Genomic DNA, 18,066 nt, shown 5'->3' on the forward strand with positions numbered 1-18,066 from the left:
GTTTTTGTGTTTTGTGGTGGCCTGTTTCGATATGTTTTTGAAATCACTTCCTCAGTTTGGTTTGCAATTTTGTGATCTTTGTTAATGCCTGGAAATTTTTTCTGTTTTCCTGTTGACTGCCACTCTTGAGTTTTTTTGTTTCCATTCAACGCCACGCGCCTGGTCTTTTGTCTTCCTCGCTGATTGACTACTAACGCTTCACATAGCTGTGTTGCTCTACCTGTTGACTGCTGCATTGTTGTTGCTTAGATTACATTTTTACTCAACGCGCTTGTCACAGCTGTCACTCATTGTTGCTGCATTGGCGCTGTGCTCGCGTAGGCGACTGCAGTTGCTGTTAAAGCTACAGAGTTGCCGATGTGGCCGCCTACGGTGCTGTCAATGCAGTTAGTTTGGTTAAGCACCTGTCAGTGTGTGCGCGTGTGTGCGTGTGTGTTAGTGCATGTGGCTTCTCTATTTGCCAGTATTGTTAGTAACTGGGTATTACGGTTTCCTGCAATTTTCCATCAACTAAATGGCATCTCTAATCCATTTTTAATTACAGTATTTTCCATACAAAAGCAAAATCAGTAACAAGAAAGGGAAAAAAGAAAAAAATCAGCAAAGTGAATGTAAAATAATAATATTGAAATTTCCGCTATGAGCGCACCGATCGTCATCAAATATCAATTAAGCTTCGCTCTAATCACGTTTCAAGTTAATTTCCTTGAATGCCACGAGACCAGAGAGGCAGGCAGCAAGCGAGCTATGCAACACCCACTCGTAGCTAATGGCGACAGAAAGTGTTTTTGCATTTGATTAGCAGCTTCCTGACTGCTGGCTGTCGTAATAGCTGTACTCGTGCTTGTTGTTGTTGGTGCTGGCGCTGGCACTGTTCAACATCGCACGCTTTTAGTTGCAGATATCCACTGGCTGATACCTGCATTCGTCCTTTCGCAGTTCTTTGCATTCGATCGAGTCAATAGGCACTCAATAAAAGTCATTAAGTTCGCTTTTGTATTAAGCCAAGGCTGTAGGTGAAAGGCATAAGCTTGTGCATATGTATGTGTGAGTTAGAAATGTTGGCTTGTAAGTATTTGTGTGTGTTTTTGCTGCCAATTATCCTCTATAGAATAGAGTTTCCCCACTCATTGAATGACAATTTGCATTTTCCGCTGTGTCATCGTTTGCTTGTGCAAATACTCGCAAAATTACTGGCAGCTCCTCTGCTCTTAGTTAATGTGCGACTGCCAATACATGGAGAACTCAGCGCTGTACTCAATTATTTTCGCTCCAACATCCGCGCTCCAAAAACCTTGATGACCACGCCTCTCGAGTGCCGATAAATTTTTATAGGAAACTGATTTGAAAGTCAATTATCCATTGCCATTGCCGCGCTTCAGCTCCTCTGCTCTCGACTTTTTTTCTCAACTTACCGCATGCAGTTTTTATCCTGTCTTCACCTTCAGTCTTATCGCACACTGCAAATCGCTTTCGAATGCAAACGAGACAATTTTCTGCAGATTTCGTTTGGTTGTTGCTGCTTCACAGAAGGCGCGCGGTGCAGGGAAGTCGGTTGGTGTATGACATGGCCGCCATTTGACATTCGTAATCGTGCCGGTGCCAAGGGGTGACTTTGTTGGCAGTTAAATGCATCCAATTCGTGCGCTTATGCGGTTTATTATTTGCTTGCAACCCTTTGAGGCTTTCGTTTCTAGTTTTCATAAGAAAGAGGTAAATTTCACATTTAAAATTTTTGAATTCACAAAACAAGAATATTTAACAATTTTAGGCCGGCGTGAAAGTTGAAGGCCCGAATTTTATGCTGCACCCATTTTTGAGACCCAAATGGTTTAGTTATTTGAGAAGTCGGTTTAAACAAAATTGCTTGACCATTTATGAGCGTAGAATTAGTAATTAAAATTTGCTTTATTGTAGAGTGGGAGAGTATTCTGCGAGAAGCTCCCCATCAAGCTCAAATTTAGTCTTCTGCACCACTGTAGTGTATTCCAGGCCGAAGTAGCAGCAACTAAGGAACCAGTAGACTGATTGCTTACCTCTGTAATTACCATAAAGGGTGTTAATATCTACTCCGACAGCCAAGCGGCAATTAAGGCCTTGGGCCCGTTGTTTGTGCGTTCGAATTTAGTCGGGAATGTCTGATTTCTCTCGGGATTGCATCACAAAACTAGGATATTAGACTCATTTGCGTTCCCGGTCACAGCGGCATAGAAGGAAACTGCTGGGTTCGTGAGCTCGTTAGAGAGGAAACCCTGGAGACGGTTTCATCGCAAAATGAGGGGATTGGGGTTCCCTTGTTCCCAGGTTCAGTAGTCTGCTCTTGAAAAGATGGGCGTCGCGTCAACTCAGCGAGTACTGGGCAGGGGTAGATCGGGCGCACTTGGGTGAACTTATAAGGCTAACAAAGCCGCAGCTCTCGAATTTGGTAGATATTCCTACCGGACTTTGTCCGTTAGGTGTCCATGCGATGAAGCTTGGTATTGCTTCAAGTTCTTTTTGTAAAAGCTGTCTGAAGGACGAGGTGGAATTATCTCAGCATCTTCTTCCCAGCTGCCCTGCTCTTGTGGGGCAAAGATTTAGACATAAAGGGTGGTTAAGTTTCAAGGGCCGGTATTGATTTTGAATAAAATACAACTTTTTTAGGAAATTATTATCATTTGTCTTTATTTTGATAATATTGGTATGGCTCAATTACGTATGGAACAAAATATTGGCCAAATAGCCGCCGCGGCTTCGGTGGTACACCTCCATCCGATGGTCCAAATTTTCGATGACGCTGAGGCATAATTGAGGATCTATGCCGTTAATGGGCGGAATTATCTCATCCTTTAGCTCTTGAACTGTTGCTGGCTTATCGACGTACATCTTTTCTTTCAAATAACCCCAAAGAAAGAAGTCCAACGGTGTCGTTGACGTTTAGGTGTAAGTATCGTATACCCGGTGTAATTCATTAGCAGCTTGAAGCGATTAATACGGACATCACCGCCGTTTATCGTCATGCTTTAACCCAAATGCGCTTCTTCCTTTTTTCCACCTGTCTGGTTGTTTCCCTTCACCTTTTTTCATTCCCTTCTCCTGTATGGTATCACAACGGACAAATTGTGAATACTTGTGCAAGTGGTTTCCTCGAAGGACATCCATTTATCCTAACCTTACATAACCGAGCAGCAATGGGATCAATTTTGGAGTAACTCTTTTTTATTTAAAGTTCCGGACTTGATGGTGGCCATTCCAGAACTGTAATGTTTCGACTTGTTAACCAGCTCGGAGAATAAAGTGTCCTTTGTGGCCTTGCACTGCCCTATTAGAAGGTTTTTCTCGTAAAATTAAATCTAATAACATAAAATATGCATAAGAATTGTAAAAAGAAAAAATTCTATAGTTTTCTATGTAGTTTTGCACCAGTGTAAATACTATGCTGTCATTAGGTAATAGGATCTCTTTTGCTGAATACCTGTATTCTAAGATAGATTGCAAATAAAGTATTTCCATTTAAAAAAAAAAAACAATTATATGCCGGTGAAATGACTTCAACTTTGGATAAAAGACCTAGACTTATATAGTAAAACCTCAAAATCCTTTTCCATTCTTTGATCGAATTTCTATGCATTTCATTTTAAATTTGCAACATTGTATCTAAGGGTGGTTAGAATAAATTAAGTAAAGAGTTAAAATATGTATCGGAAAGAAATATGTTGTTAAGGTGCCTATAGTAAAAGTTTACGAGGAATAATTTTGTAGAACATTTTAACACATTATCTCTCTCATTAAAGGGCCATTTTGACCCATTTTTCAGATAGTCCGAATAAAATGGCATTTCGAAGGTCGCTAGAGGCTTAAAATGTTGTAGAAAATTATTTGCCGTAAAATTTCACTAGCGGTTCCCTCAGACAAAATCTTTGTGCAAAGAATCTGTAAGTCCACAGAAAATAAAAAGAACGTATATCCCCTTCAAATATGCAATACAAAATTACTATGCTTATTTCAGGCCGGTATATTGTTCAAATATGTATGCATATGCGTTTCAAAATGACAATGACCTCCGAATGTATGCCGAGGAGCGACTGCTGCTGCTATAACTAAATTTTAGAGGTCGAATGACCGCTAAAAGAGAGGTCTAACTTACCGTCCGTATGCAGCATACAAACACATACCCAGTGACTGTCATCTATTCGGCCCAGTGTCCATAAATATGCCAACAAAATGGGAAAACATGAACGCGTATTGCCTAAATTATTGTTTTTCAATTTAAATTTTTGCAGACCAAGTTTACGCATTAATGTGATTTTGAGTTTTCAATTTCCAATGCTCCATTACCAAAATTTTAAAGACAGCGAAATTTCATTTTTTATTTTCAACTTTAATATATTTATTACTTTGTTTCGCCATAAATTTATTTTCCATGCCGGTACTTATATTCTCATTATGCGCTGCTCGGTCCTCTTGCGCGTGCTTTTCGTCGCTATTGTAATTGCTGTTATTGTCCTTATTGTGTTTTATTACGCGGTAGATTTATTATTATGTCGTGTATAGTTTTAGGCGGACAATTGTGATTACGCTGACATTATTGCTAACATTCATCAAGTGAGGCAAGACAGCAGAGTAGTCAGGTAGCCAGACAGGCAGCACGACAAGTCGGCATACTCTTACGCATACACGCACACGCACACGACGCTGTAGCTAAACAATTGTGTTGTTGTTGTCTACACTTGAGGGAGCGATAAAATTAAATTAAACTTGAGATGATTTCATTAGGTAAGCAAAACGGACGTGCAAGCGCACAAACTTGTAAGCGTGCGACCCAGCGGCACAGCAGTACTCACTCGCTTGCGTTTACAAAGTATATGTAGAGGGGAGCGTGTGAGAGAGCAGGCTTGCGTCGATTGTTATTGGTGAGCAGACAGCAAGTAATACTCGTAGTGGGGAAAATTACCCCGGCTGTGATTCGACAGCGATGCGAAATAGATAGCAGCCGTCAGTTAACTGTAATTTATCGCTATTTATTGTGAATTTAAGTATATCGGAATTTAATGTGAATTTTGCGATTGCAGTCTAGGCGAGAAAGTGATTTTTGTCATAGAGCTTTAATAACATAACGTGAAAGATTTCGTTAGAAAATATTTTTTTTGCATTTAAGTGCTTTTGGCAACAGTATTGCAGGCAATATCTATTATGAAATTGAAAATGAAGTTCAAAGCATACATGCATAAGTACGAAATTTGCATTAAGGGTCCTCTGTGCTGATTTCCTCAGAGTGAGTGCCGGAGTTTTTGTTTCACATAATTAAATTTTAATTTTTGAAGAAAAAAAAGGTGTGCTATAGATCAATCAAAAATAATTTTAGCTCCATAAGCAGCATTGAATGGATTCAAGTGCTTGAGAGACCAGCTAATCAGGCGGGATATATTACTCTGGGGGTTGCCGAAAACGGCAGGGAAGATGGTGCCACTTGCAAGGTTGAATGGAAGAAAATGGCGTCCGCAGTCTCTGCAGTTTTCATGAAGGTAGTAAGGGAAACTCGCACCGCCATACTGTGAGAGTGCCGAATGGCAGTAAGGCAATTTTAAGCGTATTGTGTGCGCCGACGAACGGTCGGCTACAATATAAAGGGCGGTAGTAGCTCTGGTTGGAGAGGTCTGGAAAGGAGCTATGGACAAGCAGCTGTGGATAAGAAGGAACTGTCTCTACGCCCATTGTGTCCCAAACCTTCTCACATACAACTGGAAGGTGAGTAAGATCGAGAAGTTCGAGGGATATTTTCGGCAAACGCTGCTTCTGCTAAATGCGGAGTCTCTCGACCCTCTCGCTGAAACTAAAAAGGTCATCATAAATGGCTTCGAGAGCGTAGTCCTAAGGGTCTACTAAACCGATGCCAGGCGCGTTGTCTCTGGAGTTCCGGTTGTACTGGGAGGCGATGCTGATGGTGCAGAGTGGGGAAGGTAAACGTACTCCTGTATACTCACCAGGAAGGAATTAAAATCATTTATTTTGCCTGATTTTAGCAATGTCACCACAATAATGGAAAGTACTATCGGAAGAATCTGGCTGATCTCAGCCCATATGGTGAACGACCATGAAGAGGAGTCACCTACGATGTTGCTAAGGGAGGCGCTACCTGAAGCGTGACGAAGAAAAACCGGCAGCATCATTGGTACCGACGCGAATTACCATTCCAAATGTTGGGGTAGTTCGGACATTAATTCAAGAGGTGAGTCACTTTTCAATAACTCGCTCATATGCGCCCACATCCCATACGGAAGGGAAGAACCATGCGACCAAGGACTCCTTCTATGAGCACCTGGAGCGTTCCTATGAGCGTTGGAACCACGTCATAAAAATCGTGCTAGGCGAAGTCAATGCAGGGGACAGAAGAAACATGGTAGTTTGCATCACTAGACTCCAGCACAAGAAGATACACCAAGCTACGCGTACGGCTCCTGATCGAAAAACGCGAATCCAGTTCGATCTTGCTGTGATAGATGAAAGATCCGAAAGGATCCAACATCGACTCGGATCATTACCTTGTTGCAGTCAAACTACACACACGCTACTGTGCAGCAAAGACGTACACCCACTTACGCAAAGAATGTTCGACATCGGGAAGCTGCAATCGCAGACAGCCAGAATATTCGCCACTCCACTCTCACTCCCGCTCTCAGAGAGTACCCAACAATCCGGCACGCACGAGCAATAGAGCAGCATTTCTCGTTCTTTACGTACCACTGCCGAAGAAGAAATCGAATTTCGGCGAGCCCGAAAAAAGCATCGGTACGACGGGGAATGCCAAGCCGCCGCGGAAATATGAGATGCTGCCAAAGGTGTCTTACTTCTCGATTTAGACTGATGTCTCCTCTGTGTGCCTCCTTTTAAAAACACACAGAGCTCTCAAACACCTCTTGATACATACAACCACACACTCACATAAACTCAATGCCACGAATGCTTTGCTTTAACGCAGATTGCCTTTCACCACAAATATGGGAAGACAAGTGCACTTAATTAACGCCGTATAAAGCAGCATTTAAATTGAAAATTGAAATTATATGACTGTTAAGAACCACAACAGTTTCCCTAGCAAATAAGAAATACTAAAAAGCGTTGTGGGGAATGGTGAAAAGAAAAAAGACACGGAAGAGAAGAATATAAGAAATTGTTTGCAATATATTCGTAAACAGGCACAGATTGACGAGATGCGGTTGCTGAGGCTGCAGTGTACTTTCTACAACAACATACTCACTCGCTCGCATATGAACGTATCAATGCAACTATAAACAACACAGCTGCGTCTGGTGTATGCAACATAATACTATAGCTGTACTATGAATTACAGTTGCAGAGGAGTTGTTAGAATGGAGAATGGTGTTTGTGGTACGCACGCAATGTGAAATATTCAAGTTGCCACCATCGAGACCACAAGGCAAGACGGCAGCTGCTACCCAAAGAGCTTTCATATTCTCTTAACGCTGGCGGTTACTTGCCACAACGCTCTGGCCTTTATAGCTGCGCAAATGGCATCCACTGCTTTTAACCTCCAATGGGCCACACAATATCTGTGCGGTGGCACACTTTATGTGCACAGATACAGGCATAGGTGTATGGGTGTATGGATGCATGTGCGCAGGAGAATTAGCCGCTCAGCTGGGTAGGAACTGTGAGGCCAACTAAACAGATACACACACACGCAAGTGTTTGCAATTTGAGAATGTTTCTTGTGCTGCCTTTGAAATTCGCTTGCCCGTTTCAGAGTGCGTGTGCAGCAGAAGCGTGTAACTGAATGTGTGTGTGTGATATGCGTTACCTTCATCCTCTCTGCTGTTTCTCGTTTACTATTTGTTTCATGTTTTTTTGTTTTTTTTTTGCTTTTTGTTTGCTTTTGCTGCGTGGAAAGCAAACAACATTCATTTATTTCTTCATCTTCTTCTTCTTTGCCAATTTCACAAGTACTTTACTGTTGTTGTTTCTTCGTTTTCCGTGCGCACTGCCTTTGTGTGTGCTCGTTTGCTGGAAAACTTATTGATTGCAACAGCTTTACATTCCTGAACAAAAGCACATATCCACTTATGTATGCATGTATGTAGGTGTAGGTGTATATGTTTTTTCCAGCTTAACTTGGCTTATAGCTGCAACATCTGCTGCTCGCTCGCCACATACATCACACTTTGCACATACAAACCAAGGCACCGCATTCGTTGTAGGCTATTCAATTTCCGATATTAACAGCAGCTACATCGTAACATTAATTCATATGTCTAAATAAGTGCACACGCACACGTATGTATGTATGTATATTCATGTAGAAGTGTTTGTGCTACTTTTATGCAATTCAAAGTATCACCCATGCGGTTCTTACTCGATATTTTTCTTTATAGTTGCTGTGGAAATCCATTGTTTTCTGCAAAATAGTTCAGCAAATACATACATATATACACGCACATACATATATACAAGGTGAAGTCCAAAATAAATAAGATTGCGCTAAAATAAAAACGACAAAAGCTTTATTCTGATAACTTCGAGTTTATTTATTCAAAATAGTCCCCTTCAAAATAGGCCTCGATACACTGTTTTGCGCGATCTAAAAGCTTTTCGAAAGAGTGTTTCAGGTCATTGACCGAAGTGTCCTTCAGGATGTTGGTACTCGTACAAGCCTTTTGGAAGGCCTTTACGGACGCAAAACGTTCTCCTTTCATGGCCAAATGCAATTTTCCGAATAGATAGAAGTCACAGGGAGCCAAAACAGGCGAATACGGTGCGTCATTGATGGTCAAAATGCGACTTATAGTAAAAAAATCAGTCACAAGAGTTAATCGATGAGATGGTGCATTAGCATGCAATAAGCGCCAGCTTCCTACTTCGCGTTATTCAGGGCGAATTCGACGAATGCGATGCATCTGCAGGCAAAATATATCGCGCTGAACACTCTAAGTAAGTGGTCAAATTAGAGCTACGGTCACGGCGAAATCCTGGTTGGCCCACGGAGATTCGCGGATTGGTGGACTATTCAGTCCCGCTCACACTTGCCACTACACCGTTCACGACCCTCCTACCCTCAAGGGAAGAGTGGGAACGGGACGATGTAAGACAGGGCGAGTCTATTCATGTATACACAGAAGGGGATCTGGGGATCTCCTTCAGTTTTCGGCTCCCCGACTCCTGTAGTGTCTTTCAGGCTGAACTCACGGCAATAATGAAAGCCGCGACACTGGTACAGTGTGATGGGATATCCGGAAATGACATCTACATTTTCACTGACAGCCAGGACTCACAAAACAGTCGACAACCTCCAAGGTAGCCATGAAATACCGCACATCTCTTAACGAGATGGCTGAGTCACAGTCTTAGCACACTGATTTCATTCGTAACGGGACATTGCCTAATAGGTAGGTACGCCCAAAGGATGGGTGTGCAAGCACATGACTTCTGTAGAAGCTGTCTTAATGAGGAAGAGGAAGAGATAATCTTACACCTTCCGTGCCATTGTCCTGCTCTATCCAGACGTAGGCTTACCATTTTAGGTATACAATTTGTTAATGAATTGGAAGATCTCAGTTCCGCAGAAATAGGAGATATTCTAACAGTTTTGAGAGGTCACAATGGTTTTAGGAGAAGTAGGGAAAGCTCCCCACGCAGCATTACAATGGGCTATGAGCCTGAGTGTGTCCCACAGGACAACCGCTTCAATCTAACCTTTATATGCAGAGTTAACAGAGTTAAATTTTAGGCAAATATATTTAATCTCCTTCAAAAAATGAGCCGTCTGAAGCAACTCGCAGGTGCTAACGTTTAAGTGGTAACTTCAACTTGGGAAACAAAAAGAAGTCGCACAGGGCCATATCAGGTGAATACGGTGCTTGCATGATGGGTATTTACTTGTTGTTTGGTCAAATAATCCAGCACAATTAGGGCCCGGTCTGATGGCGCATTATCATCATGCAAAATCCAAAAATTGTTTCCCCACACTTTCCGCCGGCCAGGCAGACACTAATGATCCGATGGCGCTAAAAAGTGACAGATGTGCCCTACCAACATAAGAAAAAAATATGGACCGGTTCTCACGTACGTGGTTCGTTTAAAGTAAACATTCCCGGTACTTTTTGATTATACAGTTATTCTGTCACACCTCAAATAGATGCGCCTTAAGTCTCCAGAAATTTTGATCAGTAAAAATTTCACAAATATAAACGTTCTAAAGAGTGTGACATATCCTTCCTTAAGCTCTCTTTAACGCTTCGCATAAGAGACCCTGATATATCGACTAGATAGTACAGCAATTCAAACGGCGCATCAATGAAATTTAACCAATTTATTTTTTTTTTCTTTGCCGAACTGGCATTCTAAAACTATATTCCTATTTCTACTCGATTTTAACGACTGCATTCGAGCTTATTCTACTCTATCTACCACAGGGTATGCCCATTCCTGCATATGTACACACATACTCACATAGGAAATTGTGTACACTGGTTGCACTTAGCTTTTGTTCTACATTTTCATTTCATTTTGTCATTTTCAAGTGTCAGAGACAACAGGTGTGCTAGACTAAGAATTTAATTAAAAGCAATTTAATATTGAATTTATTAAAAAGAAATGAGACATTCTTTACCAAAGAGTTCATAGGAATATTAAGTTAAGGTTAGGTTAAATAAAATGGCTGCCCTTTTGAGGGGCTCACTTGGACACAAATTTAAAATTTGTTCGTTGTGATACCATACAGGAGGCGAGATACCAAAAAGAGAATGGGAGTAACCAGATAGGGGAAAGAAAAAGGAAGAGGGGGCTTGGATTAGAGAATGACCACCAACAGTGGCGATATTCGGCGTCGCCAACGTGCAAAGGACCAAAATTTTCCGCAAAATCTTTCTCTCAAACACTCCAAGTTACGCCTCATCGGATGTTGTCATCGTCCAAGGTAGTGCGTCAGAACGGGTACGATGAGAGCCTTGTAGAGTGTTAGGTTTGTTTGTCGAGAGAGGACATTACTACTCAATTTCCTACTTAGTCCAAAGCTGCACTTATTGACAAGAGAGATTCTCCGTTGGATTTCCAGGCTGACATTGTGTTCGGTGTTAATGCTGGTTCCTAAATAAACGAAGCCTTTTACAACCTCGAAATCATGACTGCCAACACTGACGTAGGTACCGATACGCGAGTGCGTCGACTGTTTGTTTGATGACAGGAGGTACTTCCTTTTGACCTTGTTCACCACCAGACCCATTCGTTTTGCCTCTTTATCCAGTTTGGAGAAGGCAGAACTAACAGCGCGGTTGTTACGGCCGATGAAGTCAATATCATCGGCATACGCCAACAATTGTACGCTCTTATAAAAAATTGTGCCTGAGCGATTAAGTTTTGCGGCTCGTACGATGCTCTCCAACATCACATGAAAGAAGTCACACGACAGCGAGTCACTGTGTCTGAAACCCCGTTTGGTATCAAACGGCTCGGCTCGGAGAGGACCTTCCCAATTCTGACGGCACTGCTGTTATTGAGCAACGTTATCTTGCATAGCCGTATTAGTTTTGCGGGGATACCAAATTCAGACTTCGCGGCATACAGGAAACTCATTTTCGTTTTGTCGAACGCAGCTTTAAAGTCGATAAAAAGATTTTGTGTGTCAATTCTCCTTTCATGGGTATTTTCCAAGACTTGGCGTATTGTGAATAATTGGTCGATGGTAGACTTTCCAGGTCTAAAACCACACTGAGAAGATCCAATCATTTTCTGAATGGTTGGATTCAGTTTTTCGCATAATACGCTCGCTAGAACCTTATAGGCGAAATTTAGAAGACTAATCCCGCGGTAGTTGGCACAGATTGCAGGATCGCTCTTCTTATGGATTGGACAGAGCTGCTTGCGAAAACCGATTTCTTCTTCGGCAGTGGTACGTAAAGAACGAGAAATGCTGCTCTATTGCTCGTGCGTGCCGGATTGTTGGGTACTCTCTGAGAGCGGGAGTGAGAGTGGAGTGGCGAATATTCTGGCTGTCTGCGAATGCAGCTTTCCGATGTCAAACATTCTTTGCGTAAGTGGGTGTACATCTTTGCTGCACAGAAGCGTGTGTGTAGTTTGACTGCAACAAGGTAATGATCCGAGTCGATGTTGGGTCCTCGGATTGTACATACATCTAAAGCACTAGAAGCGTGTCTTTCATCTATCACAACAAGATCGAACTGGATTCGCGTTTTTCGATCAGGAGCCAGCCACGTTGCTTGGAGTATTTTTTTATGCTGGAGTCTAGTGTTGCAGATTATCATGTTTCGAGTCCCGGTGAAGTTCATCAGTCTCTGTCCGTTACCGAATTCTTCGTTGTGCAGGCTGAATTTTGCGAGTGTGGGACTAAAAATTCCCGCCTTGCCCACCCTGGTGTTGAAGTCGATTTTTATGCCGTGGCAGGGTCATCACTCATGGAAACGTTCCAGATGCTAATAGAAGGTATCTTTGGTCGTATCGTCCCTCTCTTTCATCGGGAAGTGGCCGCAAATGAGCGAGATGTTGTAAAATCTTGCTTCGATGTGGATTATTGTGAGGCGCTCGTCCGCCGAAGTGAACGACAGTACCTGGTGACGAAGTCTCTCTCCCACTATAAATTCAGCACCTAGTATGCGCACCTTTACATGTCAGCTTTAGTAGATGTCGCAAGGTCTATCCTTGCCTTGCCCCTTCCACCGCATATCTTGAATGACAGTAATGTTAGCTTTTACTCTCACGAGGACATCAACCAGCCGGATAGAGGCGCCTTCCCATTAAGGGACCGGACATTCCAGGTGCATGTCCTCAGAGTATAGTCCTTAATTAATTTGCAGTGGCCGTCATCAGAATAACCAGTTCTCATACGAGGATTTGTTTGGTTTTTCATTGTGGAGGGATTTTTACGTGGCAGGTTTCAAATTCAGCGCACAACCAGCTATCCTGGGATGCATCGCCTTCTCACATTAGCTTAGCTCTCGAATATATCCAGAGGGTATTTGGACTAAGCGCGGAAATTGTGAGCTGCTTGGACCGTATGCAGAAAAAGCGTGCTGGCCACTCCCAAGTGAGTGGCAATCAGTTACTTCCGTCGCTTGCGTAAAATGCTACATGCGGAACCATCCTCCAATAACAAACTGAAATGTGGTATTATCGGAGATGAGGGTTGACTTGACGTTTATTTTATGTACGGTTAGTGTTATAGTACAAGCTGGCACAAAAAGTATCACGGGCTTTAAGGGGTCTTGAACCTTTTCCTGCGGCGGTTAAGATACTTGGTTTATTTTTGAAATTTCACAAGTGACAATTGCGAACTTTATTCCACTTCAAAATGAAGATTTATTGAAAGAAAGTCCTCAAGAAAGAGGAAAAAACGTCCTACAGTGCTTTTGTTGATGGAGTTTAGTTATAGTTTAGTTGGTAACTTTTTAATAAGACGATGTTCTGCCTTATTTCTTACTCTTAAAGTTGTTGTAACGCATTTACTTAAACTGCCAGCATTGCAGTTCTTGCCATCGGTCAAGGCAGCAAGGCTGACTGTGATACTGTCCCTTACGCGCTGTTAGTAGTCCACACCAACTCGGCTAGGGTTGTTCACCTTCGCGCGTACACTGATGCCATCATCGAATAGGTGCTTGCCATCAAGGGCGAACGAAGTGTTGTTACCACCAGACGTCCATGACAATGGGACGGCAATATCGAGTTTGGGAGTGCATTTCTGGAAAACTGAGTGACAGCTGTGTGGAGCACAAAGTCCCTGTAAGTAGAGACCAAAGGAATAAGTGGAAAAGTTATTGGTTTTCAAAGAGTTGTTTTGGGTGTCGAAAGTGGGCTTCCAACCGGCTAACCAGCCTTCATAACCTAAAACAGCTGAGGCCCAGTAGACCATTCAGATCAACACTAACGTCTGGATCTATGTTGATATTTTCATGGCCGTAGGCAGCCTTGAGCTTGCCTTGAGCTTGCCTTAGTTTTGTTGCCAGATTGGGGAGCGAAAGTTGCTCTGAGTGCCAATTTCAAAACTTTCAGCTACTTGTATTTGAGAAACACTTGAGAGAATGAAGTGTTGTGGTTGTTGGTGTAAAATAATTCCTCAGTGTTTTTAATTGAATTTTAGAAAAAATATCCTGCATTTGGTCCTCTGCTGAAAAAATTGCAAGTCTGGTGGCTCGACTTTAATATACTGAGTCGACTTCAGTTCGGAAATTACCTGTGTGGTCTGGCGCAGGGGGGGCACTTGCAAAAATCTATGCTTTGGGGTATAGTGTGGAAGGCGAGCCATCAGTATCGACTCGTTCAGACGACAGTCGGTTCTATCTAACCGGAACGAACTAGATTTTTATGCGGCCAAGAACTGCCACCTTAGAAGCCTTCCTCGTGTATGTATGGGGAATATTTTATGCAGCTACAACAACAACAATAACTCGAACCGAACGAAAATTGGCTATTTCTTGGCGGTCGCTGGAACAAATTTTGATCAAAGATTTGAACATTTTTTCGTACAAGTCTCAGATGGATCAACAGCTGTTGGTAGATGACCACTGCAAACAGTCTGAGTTTATTGCAGCCGAATAACAAAACTACCGATTTTTTCTATAAACCTCTGATGAGTAATTTCACAGTTTCACACTTCACAGGAAACAAATAAAATTTATGAAATATATTGAAACCTGAATTAAAAAATATATACCACACACATCACAATCAGTTAAAGCACTTAGAGTTGTATGAGATTTCTTTTAAGGCTACTACCAGGCAGCATTTACTTCGTTTTATTTAACGCTGCATTTTCAAGTACCAAATTGAGGTCAATTGTATCGAATTTTACATTTGTAGCAGAATTTCACTCATGCAAAATTAATAATGAATTCGAAAGTTATGGCTACAGTTACACACTCTTCTTAGGCCAAGTCAATTTCCAATCGTTTTTCCGCTCTAAAGCAGCTATGGCTTTTAACTTAAGTGCCATATTAAACTTGCATTTGTATTATGCCTCAAACAATTCTGCTCCATAAACATTTCATTTGGTTATTTATTACATTTGTCTGCATGAATATTTTCTACCTTTATGGCCCCACAAATTTTATGCATTTATTTGAGAAGCGCCGCGCTCTGAATGCTGCAAGTCACGGCAGAGTTTATGCGCACTCAAGTGTGAGAAATGGTGCACCGCCAAAAAAAAAAAAAGCTTAATAAAGCACCCACAGACACACACACACAAGTTGGCAAACAATGAAATTTGTATACAATGTCAGTACAGCTATTGTTCAACAATGAAAAAAATCGACTTATATACACACACACCATGCATGCAAATGGAAGGTATACAAATTACACCCATTTGAAGGTGGTGAATGTCTCGCAAAGAATTTGTATTTACTCGCATGTGCATGCATGCAAAGTATTACATGGGGTGCTGGGGCAAGCATGAAAAACATAAATAAGTAAAAGTGGCGGCATGTAGTGATTTTTAATACAGTATATCACTCATACGCCATGGTGCCAGCGAACACACGCGCATAGCGTTCGCTACATTGTTTCACCTTTTATGGCGTGTTGTAAATGTAGTGCTGTGTGTGTGTGTGTGTGTTGTCTTCATGGTGCCGGCCAAACATTTTTCACACCAAATAGTATGTTTGCACCTTTAGGCGCACTTAAATACGTTGAGATTGCGTACGCACACCCAAATTCGGGCAACTACTCATAAAAAGGCAATATGGAAGCGGCGGCGCAAGCAGAAGCACCGAAAAAGTGCAAAAAATTATGGGAGGAGCAAAAAATAAAAAAGTTATGCACTAAAAATTTCGCAATCAATTGCGCGTTTGTATTGAGCCACACTTGTGTGTATGTGCCAATACCGCATTGTCAACAATGAATGTGTTGCACGCCGTAAGTGGAACATGTTGGCACTGAATTTGACTTGTGTATATTGGTTAGTTTTTTTTCACCATGTAACACAGCAATTCACATGCAGCATGGCTGCTAAGCTGCTACGCTGGTCGCCGCATTCAATAGAGGTGTTTGCATTGGAGTGTCTTTTCGGGTTGGTTGGTGGTTGAACTGCCGCTGCCACTGCCACTGCCACAGCGATTGCATTCACCATTTTCATGTTGCATACTTGTGCTATATTGTCTCATATGCAACTTGTACGCTGTCGTGATTCCACATTTTTTCTCGGCTGCTGCTGCTGCTGCGCACCGCTGTTCGTTGTGCTGCATCTCCCAGCTGTCAAAAGCTTTCATGTGACTTTTTTATTATCATTTTTCGTTGTTTTTGCGATTTCCACAAAGAAAAAAAAATGTATAAAAAATTTTGCACAGTTGAGGCAAAGAAATAAAATTCGTTCAAGTGAAATGAATGGCTGCAGTGCTTTCGCTGGCAGCTTCCATTTTGGGCGTGCGTTGTTGAGTGCAGCGACATAAAAACGAGGTGAGTAAATTTCTTGGAAATATGAGTTGAATAGGTGCCAAAACGTTGTTGCCATTTGAATAAGTGTTGACTGCAGCGGAAGGAGCCAAGCATTCGCACACCCCTCGTGCACATTTTCTTATGCCGTAGACAGCACTGGGTGCCAATCTTCGAATGGTTTGTGTGTGTATGTGTGCTTGTGAGTGTGCCTTAAACAACCTTCGTAACAACATTGTAAAAATACGTAATTTATACGCCATGTCTGTGGCCGACAATGAACATGCCAGCTGCGCATATTATCCGTGCAACGAGTATAAATGTGCCACACCACCCACCGAATTTCCAGCACCCACTTGTGCTTAACTACACCACACTAGACGACTACACTTTTTTCTCGCATTTCCACTTATTTCTATTTCTGCTTATCCGCTTGATTCATGACATTTTAATATGTTAAGTATACAATTGGCGTTAAGATGAGTGCAAAATTTATGCCAATGTGCGCCGCTGCAGACAATTTCGCCACTTTAGCTAAATGTTGCACAATTTTCAAAGGGATCCTCAAACGGGAGAAACACAAAATAAGGCGTTAATAGTGTTGCTATTTTCACGCGCATACTTTTTCGAGTACTTCTTCCTCTTAATATTTTGGTGTGATGTCACTTTCAGCGTTGAGCGTCCGTGCATAGATTCAATTATATAGGGGCAGTGGTGGTAGCAGTGATCGCCAAGGCATCGCAATTTCAACACCATTGGCATCAGTGGTGGCATCTAATGCGGCTTTATCTTTGTTGATGGCGCGTAGCTTTGGCATAAATTAGGTTTATTTGTACTAATATTATGTACGATTACAAGGCTTCCTTCTCCCCTTCGCGTAGGTGGTGCTGTGTGTGATTGCCTTTAGTGTGGAATTTGTTCTGTCATTTACTACAGTTAACGTCTTACAGGCGTACAGGGTGGGGTAACCTGTTTTGAAGGCAAAAAGTTATTTATTTTCTTGAACCTAAAATCACTGCTTAAAATACTCGTTTCCTGAAATAATAATATCGGGTATTTTTTAAAACTCAAAATGATAGAGCAAACGGGAAAAAAATTTAAACAAAATTGTGTGGGAATGCATTTTCTTATTATAATCTGGTAGATAATTTCATGGCCGGCATAGTCGACGCGGCTCTGAGCTACATGGTCCAATCGTTCAATCCATTTTTTTACTACTTCTTCCAGTAAATCTGGCCGTATGGCTTCAATGGTGACTTGAATACTGCAATCAATGCACCATCGCGTTGGAGGTAAATGCCGTCGAAACTCAGCTGATTAATTTTTGGAAACAAAGGTTCAAGAAAAAAAATTAACAAAAAAAAACCAAATTCAAATAAAAAACAAAAGTTCAAAAAAAAGTTAAAAACAAATAAAAATTCAACAAAAAAAATTAGAATCACGAAACAAAAATTTAAGAAAATAATTCAAATATTTAAGAACAACAATTTTTATAAAGTAAAAAATTAAAATTAAAAAAAAAAACAGTTCAAAAAAATTCAAAACAAAAACTCAACAGTTCAAACCAAAAATTCAACAAAAACAAACAACAATATTCAAAACAGAAATTCTAAAATTGGGAAAAAAATAAAAAAACAACTCAAACAAAAAAACCAAAAACACAAAAAAAGCAATTCTTTACTCCAACACAAAAAT

At 41.5% G+C, this 18,066-nt stretch overlaps 1 pseudogene; it reads right to left on the reverse strand.

Moving 5' to 3' along the window:
* Positions 1-287: 287 nt before the first annotated feature.
* On the reverse strand, positions 288-16,069 carry LOC128864862 (voltage-dependent anion-selective channel-like; annotated as a pseudogene).
* Between the last annotated feature and the right edge of the window lie 1,997 nt (positions 16,070-18,066).

The sequence above is a fragment of the Anastrepha ludens genome, chromosome 5 (genome assembly GCF_028408465.1).
Source record: "Anastrepha ludens isolate Willacy chromosome 5, idAnaLude1.1, whole genome shotgun sequence".
Lineage (NCBI taxonomy): Eukaryota > Metazoa > Arthropoda > Insecta > Diptera > Tephritidae > Anastrepha > Anastrepha ludens.